General features: G+C 41.7%; 1 protein-coding gene across 2 annotated transcripts in view; it reads left to right on the top strand.

The window, feature by feature from the left end:
- MIPOL1 (mirror-image polydactyly 1) overlaps positions 1 to 27752 on the top strand; it is a 212581-nt gene that overhangs the window by 4508 nt on the left and 180321 nt on the right. The window lies entirely within an intron of this gene.

Raw genomic sequence — 27752 nt, 5'->3', positions numbered from 1 at the left:
AAGGTTTTGTTCCTGAACAAAAAGCCCCTGTAGTGGAATCAGAAGCTTTTGCAGCTGAGCTGAAAAAGAAACCTGAGGAAGGGAATGGAGGAGTCATATTGACGCAGAAGATATTGACAAGGAAGGCCAAAGGTCTGTTAGGAAGGACATAAAGGAAAATAAGAATTGGATCATCAAAATTTGGTTTGAACTGGACAATGAGGATTGGAGAGATCGCCTGATGTGGGGGTCTGAAGACCTAAGGACTACAAATTTGAGCAAGAAGGAAGTTGGAGCAATTGGGGCATTCAGACCTAAAAGGATCAAGAAACAAGATTTGAGTTCCATTTCTAAATATAGAGGTCTGGATGGAAGAAAAATGAACATCCTCGAGATAGAGCTTCTCCGAGATTTGGTGCTGGATATAAAGGACTATCAAAAAAACCGGCAAAAAGGAACTGAGAGAGAATTAAGGGCCTCGGATATAAGGTCTCCAGGCTGACAGTAGATAGACCGATGGATATTGGGGATCGAAACCAGGAAAGGGGGGTTGGAGTTTGGGAATCCAAAGGCTGTACAATTATATTTTGAACTTTTCTTTTTTCTCTATTTTGTTTTGTTATGAGTATAAAAAAGGGGAATTCGTGGAAGGGAATTGGGGTTGACCTTAGAAAAAGATTTTAATGTTTAAAGACTGTGGAGTGTAAAGGGAAAGTGGTTATATGAAATGAACTAAACTGAATAATGGGCTAAATATAATAAGATCAAAAACTTGGGATAAGAACTTGTTGAACTAAATAAACGGAAATGGAATACAAGAAGGGGAGGTGTGGGGAGGTCTTGGAAAGATGTTATTGAAAGTAAGGTTCAAATGTAAATGTTTCTTTTTTCTTTTTTCTTTTTTGGATTTTCTGAAAATTTTAATAAATATGATATTAAAAAAAAAAGAATGGTTCTCAAAGTCAGGCGGGCATCTATTAAAATCTGAATTAGGTGCTACAGACAACATATTATCTATGACATCCTCCTCCAATCATTTTTTGCATGCATGTCTAACCAGGAAAGAAACTACTCTTCTTCCACTTCCAATTTGTGCTCAGTACTGTATTTTGAAGGTGCAAGAAGTCAAAAGCTTGTTTTTCACAGGCCTTTAACTTCCATGTTGTTCCTCACTTCCACATCTTTAACTATTCTGTGAATATAAATGATTCCTTCTCTTTCGTTTTATGGCCTTCAGTTAGACATGTATGAGCAGGAAATTTGCAGGATTCTTAAATTTGTTTTTAGTTAATTGGGGGAGGGTGAATGTTCTCTCTCTTGCATAATCCCTTTTTCAAAACAAGGAGAGGTTGGGAGTACAACTGAATTTAATTTGAACAGAAAGAAAGTTGGATTCCTCATCATAGTCATCCACCCATCAGTAATTGGGTAAGGAGCAGAATTCTTATGAGTATCAAATCACTAGATAATGGTTTGTTTCCCCTCCCATCTGGATTAAAATATTGGCAGTGGTAGCTGTCAAATACAAGAAGAAAGGGAGCAGTGAGTTCTTGCAAAGATCTGACACTAGTAGCTCGAAACTATTATTTTCGTTTTCCCCATAACCAGGGAAATTTGTCTAACGGTTCTGGTTTAAAAATTCTGTGGCCTTATGGGAAGGGAGAAATAAATGGGAATAAATTCCAGTATTGTTACTTTTTGGACTTGATAGTACTTTTGTACTAGCCACTCTTGATAGATGCTGTGGAAACTTATAGCACAGTATATTATAAATTATAATAGCATTCTAAAGAAACACAAACACTTTTTGCTGCACTTCATGCATCTGAAACATTTTTTAATATGAATTTGAATAGATGGCTTTGAAACTCACCAAATAAACATTGTTGTGGCTGACCTGGACATTTGAATTTATTCATTTTTTAAGAGGCAAAATCCCAAATGTGCTTTTAAACATCAAATAAAAGAAAAAATATTGGGGCAGGGGGAGGCAGGGGTTCCATGTTCGATTACAAGTTGGGTAGCTTTTTTCAGCTTGAGGGCCACTCTCAGAGTGAGCATAGCCAATATTTGCACAAGTGCCCCCCCCAGTACATACAGCACACAAGCAGACCACACATCCACATTCACTGCACATAGCACACACAAACAAACGCACTCACCAGACATGTATGTGTGGAAACACATTAAAAATAAAAGTTTATTATTTAAAAAATGAGATAGTGCTGTAGTACCTGTAGCCACTAGATGGAGCTATGCGCCAACAGTGTGTATCTAATCACCTTTTCTTAGGTCTAGAATCACATACTTGAGGCACATTCCTTTGAAATCTGGGAGGCTAACAGGTTGAGGATGAAGACATAGGAATATTGTTGGAACAAGTGGGGATATCTGGGCCAAATATTTCAAAATTGTATGTTGTACAGTACAGTGGTACCTCGGTTTACGAACTTAATCCGTTCCAGAAGTCCATTCTTAAACTGAGGTGATTCCGTTCTTAGACCGAGGTAAAGTTCACAGACCAAGACACTATTTCCGGTTTTGCGGAGTTTGTAAACCAAATCGTTTTTAAACCTAACTGTTCTTAAACCGAGGTACCACTGTATTGTGAATTGAATGAAGAGCACTTCCCTTATTCCTGGTCTGCATCCTAGGATCTCTGAGCAAGTTGAAATAAACTCGATACACCATCATATATTTCCAGGGAAAATACAATAAAAGATAACACAAGATCAAATTCTGATAACCATGGTGATAATGTGCAAAGTCCTGAAACGAGAATCAGATTTTCACCTGGCACCTGAATGCCAGTAGTGAGGGTACCCATAAAAAGGGGAAATAGTGGGAATTTCAAGCATTGCCAAGCAATGTGCATAGACTCCAAGAGATGTTTTGAGAGCTGGCATAAATTGACAAAATATGTGGTTTTATCGTTATTCAGTGGTGTGGTTGGCTGTTGTGGAAACCAGTGTTGTAATCAGGGCTTTTTTTCCAGCTGGAACTCAGTTCTGGCACCTCTCAGGTGGGCACCATTGCCATTCTAAGAGAACAAGATGCTCATGCTAAGTTCTGACACCTCTTTTTCTAGAAAAATAGCACTGGCCGTATTTGATGGGCCTTTGGCCTGATCTAGCCGTCTTTTTTTAGGTTCTTGCATACATGGAAAGGCAATTCTGCTTGTACAAGGCCTCACGGCCAAATTCTTCTGAATTATTGGCCCACTAACCACCCTCTCCATCCCATGCTAGTCTGTGACGGGGGTCTGTCCATCTCAGAAGTAGCTTTTCAAGTGACAGAGAGTTCTAGTGCATGGGTAGGCAAACTAAGCCCCGGGGGCTGGATGCGGCCCAATCGCCTTCTTAATCCGGCCCGTGGATGATCCGGAAATCAGCATATTTTTACATGAGTAGAATGTGTCCTTTTATTTAAAATGCATCTCTGGGTTATTTGTGGGGCCTGCCTGGTCTTTTTACATGAGTAGAATGTGTGCTTTTATTTTAAATGCACCTCTGGGTTATTTGTGGGGCATAGGAATTTGTTCATTTCCCACCCACCCCCAAAATATAGTCCGGCCCCCCACAAGATATGAGGGACAGTGGACCGGCCCCCTGCTGAAAAGGTTTGCTGACCCCTGTTCTAGTGGGATGAAGAGGCAGAAAGCATAAGAAGAATTCCGGTTGCTCTTTTCTGGATCCAGTCCAGTAGCTTCAGCAATCACTTGGAGGCTATGTGTATTAACTGAGAAGTGCATGAAATTCCCCGTCTACACTTCCAATTTGCGACGTTCTCCAGGCCTTCATATGAAAGTGTACAACTGGTGACATTTACTTATGTTTGCAATGCTGTTTTTAGAAATCATATTAATTTTATTTAACCATTGAACCGGCAGGGTTGGAATTTGCTGCTTCACATATGGGACATCTTTTTTATATCAAGTGCTATATTACAAAGACAGTGCCAAAATAATACTGCTTTAGTGAGGAGGAATTTCTTATTAGCAGTGAAGCTTCAAAAACCTGCAACTATGTCATAAAGGGAACGTCTTTGAGCTGAGACTCCAGTAATTCATGTCTGTCACACACAGTCTAGGTGACCTAGATTTGACTAGCGCTATTGTAGTGTAATTATGCTCCTGAGCTATATCTGATACCCCAGAAGAAAGGTGTAAAGTTTATTTTCAAAGGTTATGGATTTGGTTGAGTCATGTCATTGTGCAGCATACAGAACAGGAATCTGCAGAAGTCTGCACTGATATTTATGCAAGTATAAACGAACACATTCAAGCTTCAAGGAACAGTGTTAAATGCAAGGCAGGGAAAGGTAATGTTTTGACATTTGTCAAAGTGATTGAACAAAGCAACTTAGAATTCTGTTGAAATAGTACCTTTTTCCTTGTTCGGGTTGTCTTTGATGGATGAAATAAATTTGAGCTTCTCACTTGGACATTATTGGCTTGCAGAGATTAGCCATATGGATTTTCTTTTTCATCTGAACTCTGCAGTACAGTATTGCACAACGAATAGGGAGGTTTTAAGAGTACTTAAAGCGAACTGTTGTTCATGAAAATGAGGCAGGAGGAACCTGTGGCCCTCGGGATATTGGACTGCACCTTCCATCATCCTGAGTGCTGGCCATGTTGGAGAACCATAGGTTCCTCATACCTGCTCTGGTAGGTATCAAGGCTTAGAATGGACTCCAAAAATACTCCCACTATTCCACCACTATCTAAGGCAGTCTCTTCCACTAATAAGCAGATCACACTATAAGGAAGTTTTTCTTAAGGTTTAGTTGAAATCATCGAATTGCAGAGTTGGAAGGGACCACGAGGGTCATTTAGCCCAACCCCCTGCAATACAGGAATCTTTCACCCAACCTGGGGCTTGAACCCACAACCCTGAGATTAAGAGCCTTATGCTCTACCAACTGAGCTATCCCAGGTCATGCCCTTTTTATTACATGTACTTATAAAGCCTGCAGGGGGCAAGAACTATTGGAGAGAGCCTCCCTTTTCTCACATAAGAAGACATCTTCTATAGTGATGTCACATGTATTTTAATACTTTGTTCAAAGCCGCCCAGGGTGGCTGGGGAGACCCAGCCAGATGGGCGGGGTACAAATAATAATAATATGTTGTTGTTGTTGTTGTTATCTAGGAATCCTGCACATGTGTGCTGCTTTTTTCACATGCTATTTTTAATCACGTGCAAACTTAATTTATAGATTAGTTTTTCAAACTGTCTTGCAACCCTGGGTACAGTACAATGCTTAATATTTAGTTCATCCAAATGCATTTGGCGTTTATGAGTTCTTATTATGTATTGGAGAAAACAGGTGCTCATGTCAATAAGTAAAGCCGCCCAGGCAGCTCCATTGCTGGGGTACAATATTGGCTGAGATGCCTGGGACTGATAGCAGTTGGGAGCCTGACAACACCCAGAGCCCCAAGTTCTCCAACCCTGCTTTATTCATCAACATCTATGGAAATAGGTACTAAAATTACCTATTACTAGTTAATGAGGAATGGAATCTGCTATTATAACTTCAGCATGTGCCCTTTGAGAGACCCTTTAGGTAAGAAATGGAGTGCACTGCAGAGTTATGAGTTGTAGCAAGAGTAAGAGTTACTTTTTCGTGAAATGGATATAGAAGAATAACAAAGGTTATCCCACCCCCCACCCCTCAAGATTTGAATTATTAGCACTGAAAATAGATTATAGTGTCTTTTTTTAAAAAAAAATTAAATAGTAACAGTTGGAGCTAGCCTATTGTCTGAATAAGATCCAATAAGATTTTACTGAAAAAAGCTTTAGTGGGTTCAAGGTAGTGGAAAAATTTCTTTCAGTACATCCTAGTAAAGATCCTGTTTAAAATAGATGACACCCTGTCATGTTCAGTAACGCATCCGTCATCAACTTCATTCTAATTCTTTTAGCTGAACAATTTCATTCAAGCTTGTAGCTTGTCTTGTCAAGCCACCAAGAGCTTCATTACTTTGCCATCAAGCATAGAATTACACCAGCTGTTCCTCAATGTTGTTCGGCTGCATTTTAATTTTAACTATTTCTTCAGCTAACTGCTCTGTGTGTGTTCATGTGCCGCAGTGTGTGTTTGTTTGCTTGCTTGCCTGTTTCTTTCTTAAAGGGTGGCTATCAAAACATTTCCAATTACGTAAGTTTCTAATTATGAAATCTAGCCTAAAGAGTGTCTTAACAGTCATGTAACTCTCTTAGAAATATTGTCACCCTGATTCCACAGTAATAGTTTGCCTGCCATAGCACAGTGCGCTGATTTGGCTGCTGTTGGGCAAATATGGTACCCCGCTTCCCGTTATAAAAGCTTCACATTAGACCTTGGAGATATAACCAATGTACTGGTGTAGTTTTGAGTCTTTGGTGGGCAAAATGCCTTTAGAATGCAGATTTGATCAGTTAGTCCCCATTTTGCCTTGCTGGATCCCTTTGGTGTCCTGTGCTGTGGCTAATCAACGCCTTTTGCTGCACTGCATTTTGAAAAGATGGAGGCATGTTGGTACTGATGGTGGTTGGGGCAGTTTTCAAAGTAAAAGGTAGAGGTAAAGGACCCCTGGATGATTAAGTCCAGTCAAAGGCAACTACGGGGTTGCAGCACTCATTTCGTTTTCAGGTCGAGGGAGCCAGCATTTGTCCACAGACAGCTTTCCAGGTCATGTTGCCAGCAGGACTAAACCCCTTCTGGCACAACGGGACACCGTGATGGAAACCAGAGCGCACGGAAATGCCATTTACCTTCCTGCCACAGCGGTACCTATTTATCTACTAGCGCTGGTGTGCTTTTGAACTGCTGGGTTGGCAGGAGCTGGGCCAGAGCAACGGGAGCTCATTCTGTTCTGGGGATTCAAACAGCTGACTTTCCGATCAGCAAGCCCAAGAGGCTCGGTGGTTTAGACCAGTGTTTCCCAACCGGTGTTCCGCGGCACAGTAGTGTGCCGTGGAACTTTGCCTTGTGTTCCGTGGAGGCGGGCGAGTCGGGCGGTGAGAGGCGGGGCGGCGGCGGTGAGCACACGCGGGGCGGCGAGCGAGCGAGCTCCCACATCCCATCGCCGCTCGCTACTTGGCCTGCGCATCCGCTCGCTACTGGGCCTGCCCCAGGAGGTGGGGTTGCGGGCATCACGCCCTTCCCCACGTGAGCGGGGAATCCCATCCGCCCCCACGTGAGCGGGGAATCCCATCTCAGCCCCCGCGAGAGCAGGGGAATCCCATCCGGCCACGCCTCCTGGCCAGCCAATCGGCTGGCTGGAGGGGGCGTGGCTTGCCTCGAGATTTTTTTCATGAAACAAGTGTGCCTTTGCCCAAAAAAGGTTGGGAAACACTGGTTTAGACCACAGTGCCACCCGCATCCCCAGTTTTCAAAGTACAGTGGAAGGGTTAAGATGCAACTGGTTCAAATGACATTTGATAAATCTGCTTTCAATTCACTCCTAAATTATCACAAATCTGTGCATGTTCAAGAGTTGAGGTGTTAACTCTGTATGATTTCAAGTGCAATTTCTTAAGCAAAATTTAGATGCACCTAACTTTCTGTGGGCAAAGCCCAATGTAATCCCCCCCCCCTAGAATCCGTCCTATGAGATTGAGGTACTGCATCTTTAATTGGATGGACCTGGACAAATGTCCCATCATAACTTGTTTCTTATAGGCTTTAGAACAGTAGTTCCCCCACTCTTCGCCAGCCATGGACCACTTCCAGAAATGGCTGAGGGCCTTAGCAGACCACTTAATGGTTTTTCTGCCTGCTGTAGCAATTGTAATGGACTGTGCTAGACAGTGTATTGATTTTAAATATATCTTTATGGAAATACCATGGATTACCTGTTTGTGGACCACAGTTTGGGAAGCTTGGCTTTATAGAAAAAGTAGCTATGTGACTAAAAAAGAAAAGGACAGAAGTCTTGACTCGCCTTTCAGTGCACATAAGCCAGTCTCAATACTGCTGAGTACTATCTATAAATTCACTTCAGGCCCTAACTCCTATTTCAGAGTGACATACAGCTCACTTGCTTACCATCACAATCGCTCATATTTTGTATAGCCACAGGCAATTTATTTATGTGCCACATTTTCCACAAATACACTTGCTATCAAAACGGTTCACAGAAAACAGTTGATGTGCAATAGCCATAATAAGTAACAACAATTGCAACCCCTGCAGCGTAACACTTCCAATCCAATAATTAGCAGTTCGTCAAAAATTTAACTAAGCATACGCTTACCAATAAGTCAACTCACAATCTCCTATACCTTCACATCCAAAGTAGCTCCAATGCTAATGGCAGTAGTGCCTAGCAAGTCTCCCTTCACCCCACAACTTCTATGCCTAGACTTTAAATGTCAGAAAGCACCATCAGTTTTTCTGGCAGACAGCTCCCTTATGAATGCTCCCATTTGGTTTGGTTTGAACATTTTCAGCTTCATCTAACAAGTGGATTCCAGAGCAGTGGGCGGGGGAAAAACATGTTTTTTTAAAAAAAATCCAAACATCAATTCAATAGTAAAGCAATTTTTAAAATAAAAAATAAACCTTATAGGTGGAAGGTGAGGAAGGCAGGCTGAAGCAACCATCCCCAGTGGCAAATGCTATTTTCCTGTGGTTTGCCATGCTCAAAGCAGCTCACATCACTGGAAACATAACAATTCACTAACACCTTTACATAACAATTCACTTTACATATTCACTTTACATAACAATTCACTAACACCTACAGCAGCCATAACGATAGTTAAATAGTCATATGAAGGTTAACAGACTGTAAAGATAAGTGTATGGCTGAATGGCCTGCAGGATCAAAGGCAAAGAGATATCAAGAGTTAGAGGCTAGTTTTTAGCTTCTGTCGCATGAAATAAGAGGTGGAGAATGCAAACTGGACAGGCTTGATGATTGCCAATTATGATGGTCATATGCCTAGCCATACCTGGGACCAAAACCATAAAAGCCAATCATATATTTTACCTGTTTAAGAAAAGTGGATGGAGGAGCACACAACACTTTACCTATAATACCCCGATAAAAAGAAAACAATGATAAAGCATACAAGCAGTATAAAATAAAATATTATACAATATAAAATATACATACAAGCATAAAATGGTGTAAAATAACATACAAGCAAATAGCAGACACACACAGTAACTTTACTATAATTTTCTATATTATTGCCACTAAACTTGACTTCTTGCAGCCAACATCAAAAGAACACATAAGTCCTTGGATCGTTGACATGCAATGAAACACTTCCCCTCCTTAATCTATCTTTACATTGTAGCAAAGCCTTTTCCCCTCCCTCCATTTCATTATGCTGTATATTTTGGTTTGTAAATGGGAAGTGTATTTCTTGAACAAGCATATTCCTTAAATAGAAATTCCAGAAGAGTGCCCCATGGCTAAAAATAAACTGTGGGGTTGAAGCCCTAGATAAAATTTAAGCCTGTGTATATATATAAAAAATTGCTAAAATGTCACAGTAATGAAAAGTCAGAAAATAAATTATGTCTGTTATTAATTTTTGAATTGTATTCAAACACAGAAATTTGTAGCATAGACAAAAACTGATTACAGAGAGATAAAATTCAATTTTATTCTAGGGTAATTGTTTTATACATTTTACATTTATTTATAAGATTAGATGAGGCTTGGAATTCTCAATATAAATCACAGTATGGTCCCGGTGGATGCCAAGGTCAGAGCATGAAAAGCCTCGCTTAGAAAACACATTACTTTTGAGGGAAATAAAAAAATGAATAAAACGAGATGGGAGATCTGTTGCCCTCCTCATGACATACACTCAAGTTTTATCACAATTTGAAGAACGAGGCAGCTTGAAAAAGCAGTGAGATATATCTATTCCAGGCAGGACTTTTTTCGAGCCAGTATTCGCCAGAACTCAGTTCTGGCACCTCTCAGGTGGACGCCATTAGCATTCTAAGAGAACAAGGGAAGTGTTTGTGGTGAGTTCTGGAGCCTCTTCTTCTAGAAAAATAGCACTCATTTCAGGGAACATATATATGATAGAAAAGGTAAAGGGACCCCTGACCATTAGGTCCAGTCGTGGCCGACTCTGGGGTTGCGGCGCTCATCTCGCTTTATTGGCTGAGGGAGCCGGCGTACAGTTTCTGGGTCATGTGACCAGCATGACTAAGCCTCTTCTGGCGAACCAGAGCAGCGCACGGAAACGCCGTTTACCTTCCCGCCGGAGCGGTACCTATTTATCTACTTGCACTTTGACGTGCTTTCGAACTGCTAGGTTGGCAGGAGCAGGGACCGAGCAACAGGAGCTCACCCCGTCGCAGGGATTCGAACCGCCGACCTTCTGATCAGCAAGTCCCAGGCTCTGTGGTTTAACCCACAGCGCCACCCGCGTCCATATATATGATATGGCACCATAAATAATAGTGGAGAGGGGAACCATAGACAGTTGCCTTACACAGAGTCAGACCATTGGTCCATCTAGCTCAGTATTGTCTACACTGACTGCCAGCTGCTCTCCAGGGTTTCAGGAAGGATTCTTTTCCGATTCTCCCTGGAGATGCCACGAATTGAACCTGGGATCTTTGGCATTCAAAGCAGAAGCTCCCTTCATTATTTGTCTAACATCGACCAGCAATTGCTGATCTGCATTGTCTGGCATCGGTGCAACTCCTTCCTGGGTAGCTTGCAAAAAGTAGGCAAAAAGTGTGTAGAAATGTAATATGCAGAAATATATGGTTGTCCAGACTTCATCAACTCTTGAATTAATGCTGTTTAAAGAGGTAGCAGCAATAGACCTATTCACTACCTTTGCATATTTCCCTTCCAACTGTACAATTCTGTGTTTCCGAGGAGTCTTCTCTTCTGCAGTGTGTCCTAATGATACGCACGCAGACGTTTTAAGGTACAGATGATAGAGCTGCTTTGTTCCCCTCATTTGATGCAGAAGAAGTAAATAAAAGTAAAGGTGCCGTCCAAAGTAAATATAAGTGATTAAAGAGTGCCTGTGAGTAAAAGCTATCTTAATCTCTAATTAGCATTGTATTTAACACAGCTTCTTTAATGCATTTTTAAATAGTTCTTTACCAGTATGGTGTACTTTATATCTTCTTCTCTAATATATGATGTGTCCACATTTCAGCATGCTTCTTGTCAACAGCGTTTCTTGTGTGAAAGATATTCAGATTGCTGTGGGTTAGGAGGTGTTCGTTCCAACTTTGCCTGCACAAAGAGGTTCTTTGGAGATTATCTCTTTATTTGATTAGGATAAATTTCAACTTAAAATAATAAAGGGGGGGGACCAAATTTGCTTTCATACTCATCGTGGAAACCAAAGCTTCTCAAGACAAAGTATCATGGGAGAGTAAACTTTATGGCTGGCAAATGCGACTCTTACTTTGTATTCTATTCCAAATTTGCAATTACAATTTTTAGTAAAGGAAGCAAAGTTCAACTATGGGGGAAGTTCAGAAAGTGAACTTTCCCAGCTCAAAAATATTCACTCCAGGCAAGCCCAGACCCTTCAGAATTTGGTCTTGAGCCTGATTTGTCTCATTTTGAGGTTTGCTGCCACAGCTGCTGCCAAATCTTCCTTTCTGCTAAACTTTCAATTCCTGTTCTTTTCGTGAAACGTGGGGGGCCTGTTGAACCTCATGTTTCTCAGTAAGCTTTGTGGAACGAGAAATTATGAAAGCAATCTTTATAAAGCCTATCAAAGTTACCATCTAGGAAGAGGGGACTTTTAATAGAAAGTCACTTGCCTATTTTTTTTTGGGGGGGTGAACCTGTGATCTGCCAGTTGTTGCTGGACTACAACTCCCACAATCCCTGGCAATGAGCTATGCTGTCAGGCGCTGATGTAAGTTGTAGTCTACTCTAAAACATGTGGAGGCCCACAGCTTCCTATCCACGGCCTAGAGGAAACAGCAGCTCCAGATCTGTATGGTCTCCAGTGTTTACTCTTGCCATTCCAGGACCGGATCTCCCACAAGATGAAATAATCACTTCCAACTCAGTTTGGAAGTTTTTTAAAAAAGGTTTCATCTCCTACTATTAAAGGCAAACAGCCTTCAGAAGAGTTTGCCCTTGAGAAAACTTCTATGCTGCCAGGAGTTGATAACGCGGGAGTTGATAACGGTCAAGGAAGCCAAACAGTTCCACTGGCTTGAATTAAGCATACCTTATATATATTAGTATGGGACGCAGGTGGTGCTGTGGGTATCACTGTGCCTCTTGAGCTTGCTGATCGAAAGGTCGGCAGTTTGAATCCCCACGACAGGGTGAGCTCCCATTGTTTGGTCCCAGCTCCTGCCAACCTAGCAGTTCGAAAGCACCCCAGTTCAAGTAGATAAATAGGTACCGCTCCGGCAGGAAGGTAAACAGTGTTTCCGTGCGCTGCTCTGGTTCGCCAGAAGCGGCTTAGTCATGCTGGCCACATGACCTGGAAAAACTGTGTCTGCGGAAGTGGACTAACGCCGGCTCTCTCAGCCAGTAAAGCAAGATGAGCGCTGCAACCCCAGAGTCGTTCGCAACTGGACTTAATTGTCAGGGGTCCCTTTACCCTTTACCCTTTATTAGCATAAATGTCTTTGAGATCTGCAGGAGGTAAGCAGTCTATACATGAAAATAATAACAACCATACCTTGGTCCTGCCAGGGTTTCCCCACCACCTTCAAGGATGTGCATGTTCATCCTGTAACAATATCCTTACTTTATTACCAGCAGAGTGGGGCAAGGTAAGCTCCAGAAGTTTCCAGCTGCTCAGTCTGTGGCAGAGGACAACCTTAGTGTCGGGAGGATTCGACCAGATGACCCAACTCTACTGTTCTGTGATTCTAACCCATCTAAAAGATGGCTGACGATTCACATGTACTGTAAATATCATATTTTTCTGTGTATAAGACGACCCCTATTTTTTGGGACCCCAAATTAAAGAAATGGGGGGAGATTTCCCAGAGTTGTTAAGCCTTTGGGGGGGATTGCCCAGAGTTGGGATTGCCAACAACCGCACAGCCGCCTGACCACCGCTGCCAATTGCATGCCTCGCTGAAGCCACCAGTCGCCTGCCCACTCGATGCCAGCAGCCGCCAATTGCCCACCCCATTGCCGCAACAGCAGCCAATCGGCAGCAGGCCTTGCTGCAGCCACCAATCACCTGCCCGATTGCCAATGACAATCTCCTCGTGGCTGCCACCAGTCACCCGTCCCCCGTCCCCCCCACACTATCCTTGTATAAGACGACCCCCAATTTTAACCATATTTAATAATAAAAATAATTGTCTTATACACGGAAAAATACGGTAGTTAGTACCTAGACAGCAGACATGCTTATCCCCTGATCATACAATAGCACAATGCTTTGTAGGAAAGCTTAATTGGTTAGAGTGCAATACTGATAACACCAAGGCTGTAGGTTCGAATCCTCTTAAGGGTCAGCTGCATATTCCTGCACTGCAGAGGGTTGGGCTAAATGATCCTCAGGGTCCCTTCCAACTTTGTGATTCTGTGAGAATTATTTCAATAAGTTTGTGCATGAACACACACATATACATACTTATGTGTGCATGAACACAAATGCATGCACTTATGTTTATTAGCACATACCATTTTTTTTGCAAATCTGTGTGCTTTTCTTTGGTTGGTTCATACATTTCCTCTCTCTTTTGACAATGCACAAGTGACACCCGTAGCTGGCTCTAGTAAAGTTTTGCACACTTGCATAGTGAGGGAAAACCTTCACAAGATGGCCACTTTAGGATCAGAGAGGTTTGTTGGATCTGTGGATGCTAAAGCCGCTTGACAACAAACCAGGGTTTCCCCCCCCCCCTTCATTTTTCCCCAATTCAAGGCCTGAGTTTTTATTTATTTCCTTCAAAACCTCTTCCAGTGTTGGTTCTGCCTCTACTGTTGGCTTTGGTGCTCTGAGTTGGATGTCAAGACAAGGAGAAGACAAATACCCATGTGGTCCTCATAATAGGCTGTCCTGTAGGAGACTATTTCCCCGATTCACGTCGTGTGATTAGGAGGTGTAATTGTTACTCCCACTCTGCACTGAAGGTGACTGCTGTCTGTAAAGGCACTAGGTAGCATTAATTAAAATACAGTGTTCCCCTTGAAATGTAATTTGATCCATTCCTTTGCCATCCTGGTAAGGCTAATATTTGTTTCTAACCTGTTTTTTAGGGATTTGAAGTGATATTAAAGTCACTGAAGGTTACTAAATAATAGAAGAATTACGATTCTGTTCGTTCGTTCTTATTTCTTTCAGCTATTCTACTTTCCAAAAAAGCATTTGCATGCAATAGCAAATACTTCTCTTTCTCGTGTGTAAGTTAATACAGAGGTACAGAAGGAGCTGGGCCACCTCAATGTTCATGGCCATTAAACAAATGTTCATTTCCAGTTGCCACCTACTGGCCATAGCCTACTCCAGTGGTTTCCAACCTGTGTGCCATGGCACCCTGGGGTGCCTTGAATGACAGTCAGGGGGCCGCAGGCAACACTGGCCTCTGTTCCTCTTTCCTGATGCCCTCTCGTGTCTTTGCCTCCCAAAGGCTTGCATAGCTGTTGGTTGCAGCAGACCTGGCTACAATCTCCCTGGGCGAATGGTGCCTTTGGGGCTGGCCAGAGGGTGCTTCCCAGGCCCCTGTGGGGCAGTGTGAAGAGGCACCTTTCTTTGGGGCAGGGGGGAAGCTCAGAGACCAGGAGCAGCGGCGGAAACTGCTTGGAGGGCTCCCAAGAGAGGCGAGAGGAGAGGAGGCTGAGGGAATACTCCACAAGGAAGGATGTTCAAAAAAGGGTGAGAGGCTGCCAGCTCTGCAGGCAAGGGGTGAAATAGCTGGCCTCCTGAGCCCCACAGGGTGTCGCAGAAAGAATGTAATTGATCAAGGGAGACACGGACTTTAAAAGATTGAAAACCTCTGGTCTACTCCTTTAGGTGTAAGGAAACATTTAATGTAGAACAGTTCAGGAATGGGTGTTCGGTCAGGAGCTCATGTAGCTTTACAATGACCATGAACTGCCACCTAACGTTAGCAATAATACTTGAACCAGTTTTGGGTGGCTACTGCATGTTTCCGAGCACAATTCAAAATGTTGATGCTAATCTTTAAAGCCCTCAGCAGCCTTGGCCCTGTATACTTGAAGGAGCGTCTCCACCTCCATTGTCCAGCCCGGACACTGAGGTCCAGCTCCGAGGGTCTCCTGTTGCTTCCCTCACTGCGGGAAGTGAAGTTACAGGGAACCAGGCAGAGGGCCTTCTCGGTAGTGGTGCCCTCCCTGTGAGATGTCAAGGAGATAAAGAACTACACAACTTTGAGAAGACATCTGAAGGCAGCCCTGTATTGGGAAGCTCTTAATGTTTGATGTTATAATATTTTGTATATGTGTTGGCAGTCGCCCAGAGTGGCTGGGGCAATCCCGGCCAGATGGGCAGAGTAATAATAATAATAAAAATAAATGCCCTTGTGCTCACATAAGACCTTTGGTTCAGAGGAGGCATATGCTGACGAAGAGAGAAAGTAGGTTTCGTTTTGTTTTTTGGCCAATTTCTCCCTGCAGCCCTCCACATGCCACCTACAGGAGTGAGAATGGGCAAAAAATAATTTCCAATATCTTTCTGTTACTGGATGCCCCTACTCACTCGCTCAAAAGACCTTCCATGAGGATACCAGCTTTATTCCACTCTAACACCCACAGTGTGCTACACATATGTCTTACTTGGAATGATGAGTGGAAAATTTATATTTGTCACCCAAGTTTTCTATTTAATAATCAAAGAAAAAATTCAGCAGATTTCTATAAAGACCTTTATATAGTCCAAGTTGCTGAACCGTGTAAGGTGCGCACCATGTCTCAACAGGAAACTTTGAAAAAGAAAAAAAAAACTTTTGTTGAGCAATTCTGTATATCACCTTTTGTCATAGCAATCTATTTTGGGAGTCTTGAACTACAGATAAGATATTTATTGAAAATGGCTTGACCTTAAATTTACCTGTACTCCACCCACGTGTTCTGCAAAGGACTGCTTTACAAACACCCCTGTCCTGATGAATGCTCATTTCTACTCTAATTTCTTATCCAGGTAATACAATATGTCTTATGTCACACACATCAGTTGTATAAAGGTTTGCAACTTCTCATTACGCCACAAGACAAAGTCAGTAAATTCTTCTTTGTAGCTCAGGTAGCAGGCTCTTAAGTGAAAAAGACAAGCAACTAAAGAAAAAAAATCCATATGTAAGGAAAAAAATATTTATTTTAAAATGTGAGTGACGTTTAATAGGTTTTTCTCCAACTAAGTGGTACAGCAATAAAACTGCTAGCATATTTGCAAAGCTAAGCAGGGTCCGTTACGGCTTCAAATTGGGTGGGTGACCACATGTTGTGATTCCTTCATTGCAGGGGTTGGACTAGAATGACTAGTCTTCCAACTCTATGATTCTATTATAGGGGTCTCCTTAATACAGAGCTTTCCAAACTTTTCATGTTGGTGGCACACTTTTTAGACATGCATCATTTTGCGACACAGTACTTCAGTTTTACAGTCGTACCTTGGTCTTCGAACAGCTTAGTTCTCAAATGTTTTGGCTCCCGAATGCCACAAACCCGAAAGTGACTGTTCCGGTTTGCGAACTATTTTTGGAAGCCGAACGTCCGGCGCAGCTTCCTGCAGCCAACCAGAAGCCGAACTTTGGTTTCCGAACGTTTTGGAAGTTGAATGGACTTCCGGATCGGCTTCCATTTGACTTCCAAGGTACAACTGTACTAGCAAACCCGAGGTTAAACTAACTCCTTTCCAGCCCTAGGAGGAGTGCAGAGAGCATTCACATGACGCACCTACTACACACCGCAAATGACACACCTACTACACACCGCAAATGACACACTAATGTGTCATGACACACAGTTTGGAAAGCTCTTCCTTAACAACTCTGAGCACTCTAACACTGATTAGTGTTAGAAACTCAGATATATAAGCTAATTGCCAAGTGGCACCTTAAACCCGGGTTACATTCGCCACAACGGTATGTCTAGGCACCATTCCCTCCCCCCCCCCCGGAGTTTATTATTTTTATTATTATTAGTTTCATTTCTATGCCATTTAAGATTTTAAAGGGGGGAAAATCCAAGCAGTTTACAGCACCTTAAAACATCAAATAAAACAATACAGAATAAAACAAATTCAAGCTTCAAGTCAAATATTTCAGATCCATCTGTAAGTGACATTTTGCATTCCCCATATTTATTTACCTACTTAATTTATATAGCAGAAGTACTATAGGAAGCCAGTGTGGTGTAGTGGTTGGAGTGTCACACTAGGACCTGAGAGATCAGTGTACATATCCCCCACACAGTCATGAAGTTCACCGACCATGGGCCAGTCACAGCCTCTTTACCTACCTCTCAGGGTCAGTGTAGGGATTAACTGAGGAGGGGTATGAACCATGTACTCCTTGAAGAAAAAAGTGGGCTATACAGTGGTACCTCGGGTTAAGAACTTAATTCGTTCTGGAGGTCCATTCTTAACCTGAAACTGTTCTTAACCTGAGGTACCACTTTAGCTAATGGGGCCACTGCACCGCCGCCACGTGATTTCTGTTCTCACCCTGAAGCAAAGTTCTTAACCCAAGGTACTATTTCTGGGTTAGCAGAGTCTGTAACCTGAAGCATCTGTAACCTGTAGCTTCTGTAACCCAAGGTACTGCTGTACATGCAATAAATAAGTTATTCTGCTTAGCTGCTTAAGAAAACTGGAGGGGCTAGCCAGATGTCAGTCACCAGCCTGACATCCTGAGATCTCCATATGGTCTCAGTTAGAACCTCGCCAGTTGCAAAATACTCCCAGCGCCTGGCTAATTTCTAACAGTGCCCTTAATAGCACTTAACAGCTCCCAGCATTCTTGGGGGGAAGCCATGACTTCTTAAATTGGCAGGATGTATAGTGCAGATGGAATCAGGATTTGAGATCCTGGGTTGGATAAACATTACAGTAGTTCTCTTCAGTACAGATTCTACGGGACATAAGCATGAGTTAACTACATGGATCAAGAGAATGGGTTGGAGAAGGAGAGGGTGTTCCATTGCCCTCATGGAAGTCAATGAGCATATGCAGTGATTTATAGAATTTCTGCCACAAAGCTGCAATTCCCAGAGTTGCATGCAAAGAAGGATTGATAGTTACACGACTCTGGGAATGGGGGCGGGGTGTCTCTTAACAACTCTCAGCACCCTTAGCAGACTACTGTGCCCAGGATTGTTTTGGGGAAACCCATGGCAGTTTAAATTGGTGTGGTGCTGCTTTAAATGCATAGTGCAGATAGATCCCTGATTAGAATGTGAAAGTGCAGTTGCAGAGCAGTGAGAAACATTTTTTAATTCTGATGTGTATATTAATACACATTCCATGCGTCATGGAAGGGCGAAGCTAGCTTGGTGCTCACTCCCTTTCCTTCAAGCAGTTCTAATCGCATGAGGAAGAGAACGTCTTTGATTTGACTCTCATATTTAAACCTGCTTGGGGCTTCCCCTCCTCTTAAATATTTGCTGATTTTGCCATTGATTGCAGTTGGCATTGAAAGAGCCCTCAGGCTCCATAAGTCTCTCTCTAACTGTCTGATTATATTCTATGCAAGGTTGACCTCAGTTGCAAGCTTAAAAAGTGCTATTCCTCAATTATGGCATGATTCCAGAAATATCTCAACATTACTGTTCTGAAGTAATATGCCAGGAATAGTTGGGAGCTGCCAAAGCAGCTGTAGTTTGTAGCAGAAACACAAAGCCAGATTTTCCCAGCTAAGATCTTCCAGAGCCCTAATAGCTAGCTTCCCAAAATCTGTATCCCATTATGACTGCAAGAACGCAATTAATATTTATGGGTTCTGTTATGTAAATGTAAATGGTTGCTTTGGGATAATGGTAAAAGGTAGTTAACAGGGTTCTCTCCTGGGCCTGGTGTTGTTCAACATCTTTATAAATGAATTGAGTGTAGGAATTGAGGGAACAAAATGGAACATGTACGGAGGAGGGCGACCAATATGATAAAGGGTCTGGAAATCAAGTCTTATGATAAACAGTTGAGGGAGCTGGTTATGTTTAACCTGGAAAATAGGTGTCGGAGAAGTGATATGATAGTTGAAGATGACTAGAGGATGGATAACTGTGACCAGGCCTGACCTCACCAACTGGAGCTGAAACTTCTGGATGCCACATCCAGAAGGGCTGTTACATAGGAAATGGAATAAGCTTGTTTTCTCCTGCTGTGGAGGGTAGGTCTCAAACCAAGAAAGGAGATTCCGACTAAACATCAGGAAGAACTTTCTGGCAGTAAGAGCTGTTCAACAGTGGATGGACTCCCTCAGAAGGTGGCGAACTCTCCTTCCTTGGAGGCTTTTAAGCAGAGGTTGGATGTCCATCTGTCATGGATTCTTTAGTGGAGATTCCTGCGTTGCAGGAGGTTGGACTAGATGTCCCCTAGGGATTCCTTAAAACTCTACAATGCTGTGATTCTATAATTCTGTGATTCTCTGATACTCTGCTATGGTCCTGACACAGTCTCTCCAAAGCTGCTTTTCAATAGAAACCTCCAATTACCTTGTGGAAAAATGATTTTCTGTTGAGACTGTGGCAAGAATTAAGGTCTTCCTCCCCACCTTCCATGGTCCTGAGACTGCTGTAGGTCAGGGGTGGGCCACATTCTGATTCCATGGGCCAGATTCTTATCTGACCCCATCGGCCAACTTTCACAGGCCTGTGGGGCAAGCCACCTGTCACTCCTATGATATCAAATGATTGACAAGTGGGGTATTCTGCCCACCTGTCAAAATCCCTTGCTCAGTGGTTCCCAAGCAGGCAAAATTGACCACTGCATGGGGGAGATAAATTTTGCTTTATCCTGGCAGGCAGGATTTAACCCTCTGCTCATCTGCTGATAGCTGAGGGATTAAATCCTCCTTTCTGCAAGGATCTACTAGTTTTTGGTTGCATTATCATTCTGTATTTTAATATGTTGATATGTATTTTAATATTTTAACGGCCTCAAGACTTTATGTGGGATGTGGTACAGAAATGCTCTTAATAATGAAATAAATGAGCTGGTCATGACTAGAGGATGGATAACTGTGACCAGGCCTGATCTCACCAACTGGAGCGGAAACTTCTGGATGCCACAACCACCTGAGCAGTTATAGAAAAACTTGCACAGTTATTCATACCTAGCATTCAAAGAGTTTCTGGGTAACTGTCTGCACATTAATTTAGCTGCACAAATCAACAAGTGGACATTCTTTCACAGAAACATTTGCACATGTGTAGAGATCACTTGTGCCTGTTTTTAGTGAAACGTGTGAAGAAGCCTATTTAAAAACATGGAGAATTGAGGCACCCCATAAGCCAAAGGTCAGGGGGTAGAGCAGAAGTTCTCACAGAACCACCTTCTGAAACTATTTCTTTGGAAAGTGGCAGAACCGCTGTAAAACTCCAGCAGCTGAGCTCAACTCAGATAAACAACCCAGAAGGTCACCATGGTTGATGGTTTCGAAAGTAGCTGAGAAGTCCAAGAGAACTAATGGGACAGTACTCTCATCACCCCTTTCATTTTCCGGTGTGAGGCGTCCACCAAGGAGCAGAAATGAAATGTTATGGGCACAGAAGTATGAAGTTTTGTAGTGTTCAGAGTACTGTAGTGCTTTTATTATCAAGGAATGTTATTAGAAAATGAGCTGGTTGTTGCTTTTGATGAAATGTTCTCAGTGTTCAAACCACATTTTCAGTTTAGAAGTGGAGATGATATTTAAATGCATCTGAACTACAGATTCTTTTGTTTTTAGGTAGCCATTAAAAAATGCCTATAACCTTTTATCCTTTTTGCTGTGAAAACGTCTCAGCACCTGTTCTGGGCTGAGTTGAGTTTTCTTCTATTAATTTTTTGACCTTTAGATTTGCCAGTAAATTTTTCTAGCTCTGTGGAAACGCAAGTCCTTTTGTGGTGAAGTTTGTCATTACATCAAAACTTGGCATGAATAAGAGTGCTAAGAAAACAGGCTGTTTGTTCCCTGGGGAAACTATTCTATAAGCTAACTTTGCTTTTATATGCAGTACCCTCCTAGATTAAGTGATTTAGTTTAGCTTGGCCTAGGGCAAAACGTTTCAGGATATCTTAAAAGATCCTGGTATCTGATTAACTCCAGGAAAATGGGGGTACGTTTTTTCAGTTTTTGCTTCCTTATCAGTTGATGTTATAATGGAGATAGCACATTTAATATACTCTTCCTATATGCCTGATTCAAATAGGAGGGATAAACTTTGTTTTGATTCTGTGATATATTCAGCTAGGTGAACTTACATTTTCTGCACTGAACCTCTTCTGATGTGCTCCAAATACGAGTATGGTAAGTCTCTGGCCTGTGGGCACATGTGAGCATGTGCAGAGGGATCTTGACTGGGCATAACTGAAGAGGGATATGACCAGAGGTTACAAGAGGCTTTCGAGAGGACAAGGGCAGCAGGGTTGAAACAGGGAGAAATGCCAATTTAGGGTTAAATAAGTCACCTGCCTGGGGGAATGGATATCTGAAAACGGTGTGACAAAAACAGAATCAAGGCAGTCTCCAACATGCCAGCGATGGTAATTTGTGTACATTGGAAAGCTGGAAAAACATTCTAGTAGCTTGAGGTTGCTCATTAAAAAATATCCAGTGGTCATGGGATGCAAATATGGATACACTATTATTCTGCATTGTTGCACAAAAGCAAGGCCCACTGGGTCCAATGTGATTTTCTCCCGTGTTTTAGCCTTGGTTCATTTGCTTGCCATTTCGCTCCCCTTCTGCATCCTGAAATAGCAATGGGGGGGGGCACAGCTGCAGGGATGGTGGGTGGCATTGCTTTTCTTCCTTCTTTTTCAGCGACCTGGAACACTTGTCTTGAATTCCCTCTGAAGTTTCATTTAGGATGAACAAAGTGAATACTGGGCATTAGTGTCTAAACTCATGGCTTTCCTTTCCTGTTGTCACTTATTATCCTTATTTCTGTGCTTTGATTTAGCCTCCTACCTTTCTGCAACTATGTTGCAGAAACCATGTGTTTCTGCAGCCTTACTGTTGTTCGCACCAATACTGCAGTAAAATTACAACTACAAAAAATGCAAGTCGAATAAGTAGAGTCCTCCCTTCAAAGTACTTCTTAGCCCTTACCCACAGAGGACAGTAGCCCCTCCCAGCTATCACCTGGGGTCTTTCCTTTCTCCTCTCAGCCTCTCACCTTGGGACACAGCGTTCACCTGTCTCTCACCCAGGGTCCTCCGTTGACCATCTGCCACCCCCCTGAGTATACAATCTCTGGACCTGAATAAAAGCCCCAAATATAGGATTCCAAAGAGAAAGAAGAAAAAGAAAGAAGAGAAACAGAAAGAAGAAAGAGACAAAATAGACAAAAACATTAGAAAAACATACAAAAAGAAAACTTCCAATTTTCCATCTGCCTGTTACATTAAAAAAAAGAAAAAGATTTAAAACATCCAGTCCATGCTTACATCCATTGCATGTTCAGACCCAGAGACCTCCCTCCTAAACAGCGGTTCTCATCCTGTGGGTCCCCAGATGTTGTTGGTCTACAACTCCCATCATCCCTGAGCTCTGGCCTTGCTAGCTAGGGGTGATGGGAGCTGTAGTTCAACAACATCTGGGGACCCACAGATTGAGAAAGGCTGCTCCTAAATAAAGACACATTTGACTCAAATTTTAGTTTTGGTTTTTGGCAGCATTTAGGCCACACCTTTATTGATTACAGAACAGTGAGTGGTTGCATAGGCTCTGGTTCGACTAGCTCCCTATACCCTTGCAGGTAGCACTGACCCAGGGCTCTATCATAGGTCAGCCAAGGGTGAACACCTGAGGAAGGTGAAAAGCCCAGGAACAGACTCTATTCACTCCCCAAATGCTCCCCTGGACTCAGGGGTTGGCCAAACCAAGTTGAGTCCCTGGATTCCTTTAACGGAATACCCTTCACATAGGGATGGCGAGACCGTTCTTCCATCCCTATCACATGAACCAGTGCTTATCCGCAACCTTACAAGTTGTGACACCTTGCTACACGGCAGGCAAAACCCAAATGGCAACAGCCATTTAGCCAAGTGGGAAAATTCCTGCCGTGCCCCTGTCCCAACGACAGACGACACACAATGGCATAGCAAGGTCAATCACAAAAGGTCCTAAAATTAGGGAGAGACGGGAGGATGTTCCGATGCACAAGCCAAAAGAGGAAGCTCTGGGGCACGTGCATGGGTTTATATAGGTCCTTCGATCAGTTCAGATTGCAACCCCATTGGCCAGATTGAAAACCAGCATCAAGGGAGCTACCAATCAGGTGTTGTGGCTATCCAGTGGACCCACCCACAACCAAGAGGTCTGTCTCCAGATCTCACTGCAACACGTGCCCTCTTTTAGGGAGGACACGATCTACCATCTATTAAGGGGGCCATGCTGGACTGGTGGACACAGTCAATGACCACTCTGAATTAGCTGCTCCAGACTAATGACCTCCATGTTTCACCATCTCTACTCAGAAGTAAAACTCAATAGATCCGGTGATGGGACAGAGTTTAGGTTGCTGTGGCAATGTATGCGAGCTTCATTGTCGGTATGGCGGGTGAGCGTTTTTTGGCATCATTCCCCCCCCCCCAAGAAAACCTCAACATCTATGGGCAGTCCTTGCCCCAAAAAGCTCAATAACTTTGGGTAATCGCTCCCCCCATTTTCTTAATTTTGAGTCCCCCAAAATAGGGGGCTTGTTATACACAAAAAACTATGGTAATTCCTTTTGTTTTTTTAGTGCAGCAGGTGATTATAACTACTGTTTGGTAAAGAAAGTGGAAGTTTCATAGATGGGATATATATTATATTTATAACTTGGTGGTTTGGGAAGTTGTTGTCTCCAAGAAAACGTGGATTTTAAAAACGATCCATTTCCCCCCCCCCAAATGAAATTATGTCCTTTTGCATTTGCGCTGAAACGTCATAGAAAGAGTGGCAAAATGTTTTTAGAAGTCAGGAAAAGTCGGAAACTAACAAGCAAGAAGCAATTTAGATGGGGTGGGGAAATGGGGCGACTTCAGGAGATGTTAAGAGGGCACATAAAACTGGGTCAGGCTGCAGGTTGCCCAGTTGTGCCATAAAGAAATAGTAACATACTTTTTTCCTCTTCAAATCAGGCTTAGCTGTAAGATGGTGGGGGAATTGCCAGTCATCAGACCCTGGTCTACGCATGGGGCTTCCTCTCTATTCCCTCTGTGTTGTCTGGGTGTGGTATATGTATATAGCAGATTTAGCCCTTCCCACTTTGGTCACACACCCTTTTTTGGCCTTGCCAACCACCAGCAAGTGTTTCCCAGATGGGTGAGCCCAAGGGCTCTTGGGCTAAGGAACGGTTCCCTGCTTGCTTTAAGGCAAATCTGTAGTGATAGTCTACCCACATTATAATCAGGCAGCAGTCTCTCAACACTATCCTCCTCTCAGAGGAGGTCAGGTCCTGTGACTATTTACTTTAAAAAAGATTTCACTCTTTTCCTGGAGAGGTCCCTGGAAATCCTTATGGTTTGCTTTTGGTTAAAGCTATTGCCGAACGAGGTTTTGGTAAACAGCTACTTAATTTCATTAAAAATATATAAAAACAAGCTAGACATATGTGTGCCAAGTCTTGGGTTTGAATCCGATGCATCTTCTTGCAACGAGACCTGAAGGTCTCCTCTATCTAATCACATGTTCGTAACTGCAAAGCACCTATGAATTAAGACCAAATAAGGTGCGTATCGGGAGAGACATTAGTATTACTTTTTAATAGGTACCCAGTCCTTTGTTCTGAAAATGCTGAAGTTTCCATTAGAGTTAAGATGTGTTGTGTGTATTTACAGAAAGCCTGAAACCTTAAGATGTAGACGTGTTTCTTTTAATTGTTTGAATTATGAGAAGATCTCGTTCTTGCTTAAGAATACAGAAATGTACCAGTAGATCTGTTATTAAAGATTTCTTCCAGCATAATGTCTGAATCCAAATTCATAAAGAGTTGGAAAAAATGAGATGTCTGAGCTATAGGATTCACAGGGATTTCATACGAAGCCTATTTAATCAGGATAACACTGTTATTAATATTCATAGAGTCAGCTGGAACACAAATGACAGACTATGGGGCCTAAAAAATTTTACTTGGTGAATTTATTAAAAGCAGCTTAAAAAATTAATGGAATTCAAGTAAAGTTGGTGAAAATGAAAATCTTATGTTAGCAGGGGGAAAAATCTTTATTGGAACTTTCTTTAAAACCATCTTGCACTGATATCTTTGACAGATTTCATCGGTACTTAAACGGGGAGGATGCATGAATGGTCATTTAAAAGGATTTAAACACATTGGCACATTAATTTTTACATGAATAATAAGTAGTTTCCAAAAGCAATTAACTTACAGTGTACAAGATTTGAATAGAAAAATAAGACCATGGCATTAAAGGGCAAAGTAAATGTGCTGTACATTTTAAAATTAATAATATGTCTTCTAATAAAGTAATTGAATTCGTACCTACAAGGGTTATTTAAAAACATTTAAAGATTAATAAGATAAGCATGTTTTGTTGCAAAAAAGAAAAAAAGCATCCATGGAGAGACTAAAGCACATGGTCTTAAAAGTGACTCAGGGTTGTGATTCAAATTCCATATTATTGTTTGTTTAACATAACATTTCATTTGCTTCTGTCTGTTAAGAGAGGGTGGTATACTCTAGTATCTTTTAATTTGTATAATTTGGCAATGCTTAGTTATGTTTATATATGTTTATGCTTCTTACACAAATTGCAGTGTCTGGTGGCTGATGTAAACAAATATCTAAGTGTGCTTATGTTCTTGATTTGTTTAAAGCTTCAAAAACACACTGACACATTAGTGATGTCTGTACAGAAGAGGGCTGTATGTGGTTTCACAGATATATAAAACTTATTTCCTTCTCACTTTACCACAATACTGTAAACTAAATAATATTGCTTCTGAAGATAATTATTATAATTTTACGGTATCTGAAGGCAGCTGTCAAAGAAAACTCCTGATTCAATCAACACCAACAGAAATTATTTAACTGTGATTAAAATGACAACGTAGACCCAATGCAGCTAAAATTTGTTGCACTTATTGTCGCCTCATTGATATCAAGTTAGTCACAAATAACTTGTTGACTTCAGTGGGTCTTAACTAACTTGAACTAGATTGTAATGCGTGTTGTACTCTGAAAATAAGTTATTGTAATCTGTGTGCATTTTCAGTGTACACTATTAAACATCTTCAGTGTACACTATTTAACAGCCTTCATCATCATCATTATTATTAATTATTATTATTATTTTATTTAGTAATGTTTGGTTATGGATTATAGATATATAACTGAAGGCACTGGTAAGTTTTCCCAGTGCGATTTTAAAGATTTTTTTTAATGTATTTTCAAAAATTGACTGTATAGAATATATTTTCTCTTTAGAAATAGAATATGTTCATGACTGTATTACATTAAACCTATTGTATTTCCTGGAATAGCTTTAAATCTTTAATACGTTGGTTAGGGGGATTATTTTAAATGTGGATAGGATATAATCCCTGCATAGGGAAAAATGTACAGTGAAATCCTATTCGTCTCTACTCGGAAGGAAGTCCTATTCAGTTCAGTACGGCTTCTTCCCAGCTATAAATGGGTATAAGATTGCAGCCATCGTCATACAAGATAACTGTGCCAGTTCTATATTTCTGTGGAAACATATTTTGGGAAGCCTTTTCCTAAATTGTGTACATTCCACAAAACAGACATTTGCATAGTCTTTATACGTGACATTGTAAATGATTTTCTCCGAGCAGGTTATATTTGTGTAAGAAGTGCTTTGTGAATAAAGCTGTCCGTCTAATTCTATTGCGGATCAGCAAGACTCATTTCCCTGCTAGCCCATGAGCGCTGGCTGTGTGTAATTGAAGTAATTCTTGCTGGCAATCTACTATGGCTACTACCATAGTTGATGGTTTGTGCATGTGAAATGCAAGAATGACTTTTAACCTTCAAAGATTCTCCTGTGTTCACACCTTGCATTTTGCCATACTTCACATTAGTGTGGCTGTTGGAGTGGATAGTCACACTCCATATCCAGGAGAGGGCAGCATTTTCCTATACCAGGTGTATAAAAGAGCATGCCCTGCTTAGACTGCCAATGTTTCTTGTAATTACTCCCAGTATATTTGTTGCTTGCTTATGAATTAACTTGCATTTATGGAACTAAATCATTCCAATCATTTAATTACACCTGAGGAGCTGAACTATAATTGCTTGCTTCCAAGTAGGATCTGATATGGCTTGAGCAGTATTAATTTGATGTTTACTTTTCTGAGTGCTAAAAGCATTAAACTGATTGTGCAGTGGGATTACATTTTACTAATTGCTGGCATTCATTAGCTGGGTAAATGGCGGGGAAGTATGACTGTATATTGTGGAGGGATAAAATTGTGGTTTTAAATAGTATATTACTAGGCACATTAAGGCCCTAAGACATGTTTTAAAATACTCCAGAGGTTATTAAAGACTGTATTTTCTTCATCTCTTGCTATATGAATACCTTATTAAAAGACTGCAATTATTATGGACCTTTTTGTGCAATATGTAGAGGAAAGACTTCATTGACTTAAAACACATTTCTTTGATATTAATAATAACCTTCTATATTTCCAGCTAATCCAAAAGTAAATGAGGAACTTATATA

Source organism: Podarcis bocagei, assembly GCF_964188305.1.
Source record: "Podarcis bocagei genome assembly, chromosome: 1".
NCBI lineage: Eukaryota > Metazoa > Chordata > Lepidosauria > Squamata > Lacertidae > Podarcis > Podarcis bocagei.
Note: the sequence above shows the minus strand (reverse complement) of the source record. Positions and strands in the feature narration are given on the sequence as shown.